This window comes from Cygnus olor, chromosome 3, assembly GCF_009769625.2.
Source record: "Cygnus olor isolate bCygOlo1 chromosome 3, bCygOlo1.pri.v2, whole genome shotgun sequence".
NCBI classification, from domain to species: domain Eukaryota; kingdom Metazoa; phylum Chordata; class Aves; order Anseriformes; family Anatidae; genus Cygnus; species Cygnus olor.
In genome coordinates, this window is record NC_049171.1 from 109061541 (window position 1) to 109066512 (window position 4972).

A 4972-nucleotide genomic window follows, 5' to 3' on the forward strand; every position below is an offset into this window, starting at 1 on the left:
TCTCGATGGCAGAAGTGCCTCGCGGTACTTTCTGGCTGAAGCAGATCGCGCTGCTGCGGCTGCCAGGCCCAGGTGGATGTGGCTGAAAGTAGGTCAATGGAGAACGGGCACAGGGTTGCGCGAGTAATGGGTTTCGCAGTTCAGCAGCCAAGTAAGAGCAACGGAAGTGATTCAGAAGACGGCCAAAATAAATGTTATTCTTTTCTTCTTGTTTAGGTGAGGGGAAAAATAATAAAAAATAAAAACGTATCAAAACGTTGTTCAATCTGAAACGGTGCTTGCGGGCTACAAAAGAAAACAAACGGTTTGCTGTTTACACATTTTTCTGTTCGTCTGAAACCCCCTGGTAAAGGCATTCCTCCAAGAAGTAGGAGGCCCAGGCTCAGTTTCTCTTTCTGCCTGACCTGACTTGACTCTGCATCTCTCAGGTAGCTCATTTCACCATGTCATCTGCAAACACATACATTTAACTTCCCTTGCAGTGTCTCTCATCTTCTTGTTTTTTTTTTTTTTCTCTTTGGTCTTTGTTTCTTAACTTGTGTTTTCCTTTCGGTATTTCTCATGCTTATTTTTAATTTTTAACAAATACTTGTTACAACTTTGAGAGCATCCAGGCCACATATGAAGCTGTATGTATATATGTTCCGGGTTCAAGCAGTCAACGAGGGAAATGGTGTCTGTGAAGACATGAAACTTACTTTTCTTGGCACTTGACTTATTTCTAAATACACAACATATGTTACCCTACTGATATTTCTGCTTTGGACTTAAGTGCCTACTTGCCATATGAAGTTTCTGGTAAATTAGTTTTATGTACTAGAACTGTGGGATTTTAGCAGACATTTACACTGTATCATTGCAAAAAATAACAGCCGGAGAAATCACAGAATGTACCAGAGGTACGGTCAGAAAATGGCATTGAAAGGCTGTGATAATTTTCTGTACTAATTAAATTTTCTTTTCCCCCATGTATTCGTAATTACTTTCTGAAAATCAAGTGACTTACTGTTTGATCAAATTCGTATTTACTGAGCGTTCAAAGAAAAGTTTCAGCATGCTTCTGTGCAGCACATGGACTCCAACCCCATTTGGTAGCAGACTGCTTCACTGACATAATGTGGTATTTAATCATTCCACAATGGAGATGTTAAGATATTTTTCATATTTCAGTTGCAACGCTGTGGCTTCTGCACTAAGCTACTGTTAGCAGACTTGGGCCAGTCCTTCCTTCTGTTTGTGCTTCATGCATACGAAAGGCAGGAGGGAATATGGAAGTACATCCCAGTTATGTAAGTTTGAAACCAAGCATCTGACTCAGCAGTCAGATTTTGCTGTTATGTTGCTTGTCAGACCTGCTGCTTTTCAATGGAAGAGAGAGGAGATGAAAGCTGCCAAAATTGTCTGAAATAGTTCTTTCCATACAATTTATTACCCAGAGCTGATAAACAGAAGTCATGTTTTCAGTCCACTACCCTCCAATAAGAAAAGCAATTAGCATTATTTACTTACCACCATGCAGTCAAGTACAACCAAATAATTACATATAGGCCAAAACAATGACATGAAGAAAAATCCCCAAACCTTGTAGAAATTTAAACCACCTAATTATGAACATAGTTTAGGAACACATGTTGTTAACAGTACAATTTTCTCTCCTCTTCTCTCCTCTTGCTGTCTTGTATTTCTTACATCCTTTACTATAATTTACATTACATTAAGCTATTAGCTCATTGTGGTGAGGAATGTACTAACACATTACATTTCCATACTTCATATTACACTTGCCATGCTAACATATTACACTTCCAGTACTAAGATCTCTGTATTTAGGTGCCACACAAATGCAAGTAACAGCTAAAAAGGAAAATGGAAAAGGGGTTTTGTTTGCTTGGTCATAAGTGAAAAACAACTAGCATACATTGATTCAGTAATGACATTCATGGGGGATGTTAACAACAAGGTGATACCTAAACATGGTCTGGATATGACTTTCAAATGTGAGTTGAAATGAGCCCTTTAGCCATCACACACTACTGTGCTGAGTGGGTTAGGAGTGATATGACACTGAGACCCGGTCTAAGCTTTTTGGTTGGGTCAATCAGAAATGACATAAAAGTGTGTCAGGCCAAAAGGAAGCCAGTATCCTGTCCTGGAGAGCTGCCAGCAGTGAGTGTGCATGGCAAAATGGAAAAAAATGGGATGTATGGAGTTAGTGTTCCCAGGTATGCTTTGTACCTTCCACTAGTCAGAAGTTTAAGGATCTTCTGAGTCAGAAGCTGCTTCCTTATCTTTCTTTTTAGTAAATAGCCTTAAGTGGGCTCTCGTCTACTCTTTTATTTTCCTTTTTGTCTCATTTATACTTTTTGCCTCCATGAAGGTTCTCCTATAGTGATCATTTCTCTGATTTAAGAGGCACAGGTAAAAGCACCTCTGTTATCCATGAAAGTATCCATTGGTGGTAAGGGAGGCTGTGCTGCTGAGGGTTTTGTTCTTGCTTGCCGAAAACTCAACTTCTCTGACCAAGCAACGCCTGAAGGATAGGGTCTTGGCTTGCAGTGTTGGGTGACAGCTCCTGGGAAGCTCTGCATTGCTGGACTTCTTACATCCAAGGCTTAAGGCTTCCCTCCCAACAGCACTGTTTAGTGTGGCTTTCACACGTTAGTCATTTCAACTCATCCCTTTTGTCAAAAACTCCAGAGGCCGCTGAGGGCTGGTGGACTCACCCAGTAAAACGTCCAAGATAAGTACGTAGCACACAGGTTGACTGTGAAGTCTGGCAAGCAGCATAGTAAAGGGCAGTTACATCAGTGTTCATTACCTGCAGCTGTGGCATGAATCTGCAGGGGTTTTGCTCTTTTTTTTTTTTTTTTTTTGATTTAGTCTCAGCAGCATAAGAAATTGGTGCTCTGCCCACCCTGCCTCTGGAAGTTACCACTGCCTCAGCTGCAGAGGGGTGAGGAAAACACCATCAAGCCTGGACAAACAACTGGATTTTTTTTTCTCAGTGCTTATTTTGATTTGGATTTATCCATGCTCTCCTCTAGGCTGGACAGCACTTGCAATCTTCTCTCTTTGCAGTCTGCTAGCAGTTTATAGGTGCCGAATATTGTGAATTCATTGCAAGATTTCTGAAGTAAAAAACCAGAAGCACTAAGCATGCAACAGACTAGTTATAGTCGAGACAAACCGTGCCTGCTCAGCATGTTTGATGCTGGCTTGAACACCTAAATCTGTGTGCACTTGGGTCAATAAGCAGCTGTGATAGTCTGGTGGATAGAAAAGTTTACTTCTTTTTTTTGTTGTTGTTGTTTGGAAAAGACATTTTAATTCCTTTTCAACCGAAAGACATGATTCTAAAATGCTCCCATGCCGGGGGCAACCCAGCCCTAGCCAGTTCGCATGCACAATCCCTAAAGTCGCACAAGCGAATCTCAGGTTTTCTTTTGGTTTCCCTGACACAAGGTTTTTGTGTTTGAGTTTGTAGCTGTGACTCTTCTGTATATACACACATGTACAAATTAAAAGCAATGCTGCTGCTGCTTGCTTTCTCCTCAGAACAAAGCAGTACTGGGCAGGGTACATAAACCAATTGCCCTCAGCCAGCCGCTCTCTGTTTATGCGTCATTTTCTTACACCTGAGCTGACAATCTCAGAATTAATATTCAGACCTGAGTGCAAAATAAAGTTGCATCATCTGTGTTATCAGGCCCTAGGCATTTCCCACGGTCCCTTGAAAAATATTAAGAGTACCTCTGGCCAAAAGGTGTCTACATGTCCGTCCTCTGCAGCAGGAGGCCCTGGCACCTGCTCACCTTGCACGGCAGCGACGCACTTCCCTGCAGTAACAAAAAACACTGAGAAGAAAACAAATCTGTCTTTCGCCAGCGGAAGAGGCAAGGAGCGCACTGCGAGCATGTGTGGGGCTCCTGGGCGAGTGGGAGGAAGGCAAAGACCGAGCTCTTGCTCGCACCCTGTCCAGTACACCAGGAAAGCCAGGGACTTGTGATGAAATCAAGTCCTTATCACAACAGGATAGGCACACGGGGGCAAAATCAGCCTGCATTTGCCTCTTAGCATTTTGCATTATAGACTCTTTTGGCTTCACACACTTGATTTTTTTCTTTGTAATCTTGGCACATGTGTTTTCTGCCGCTAAAGAGAGAAACAGGTGACCTGACTGATGGTCATTCTGTGGTATTTCTCAGACATAGCGTGCAGCAGGGTTTCATCAGCATACCAAAGCCCCTGCGCTTGCCCACAGGCCTCTGACCCCTGTGTTAACGCGGCCACAACAAAAATAGAAGTCCCGGTGTCACAGCTCCTGCCTGGGTATGTTTGTTTGATTTCACCTTTACTGTTTCTCTGGCTGCCAGTGTTCTGTCTTGGATGAACACTGTAACACATCTGTCTCGTCAGTACTTCCTCTCTCTGGTTAAGATCACCTTTCTCTGCATAAATACTAGACACTGCAAGTTCTCCAGCGCACAGCAATGGCACTTTCACATCCCTATCTGAGGCTGGTTTTCTGGTTTTGCTTCTTCTGGGCAGTTGCATGAGATAACTGCAATTCTGAAATCTCTTCCTTTTGCTGACAGGTTGCTGGTCTGTCAGCATGACCAGAAGAGACGGGCAACTCCACCGCCACATAGATGTGCTGTGTAGAAGCACCTTGTTTGTGTTTCGGAGCATCCATCTCACACCCTCTCTTGGCAGCAGGGCTCTGGGGTAGCTAACATAAGCAGCAGAGCCATGGCTGCTGTACTCTCCTAGGAAACTTCCCTGCAGAGCTGCTTGCCCCAAATAATCCTGGAGGAGCTTCTCCTGCAGATGAAACATGCAGCTTGCCCATTACGTGGACACAAATCATGCCTTTTTCCAGCTTTGGTTCTTGCTTACAAGCTGAACTGCCAGATGTGGGCACAGCTATCCAGGCACCAGGACTGTCCTTCCCCTCTTAAAACAGCTGCTCTGT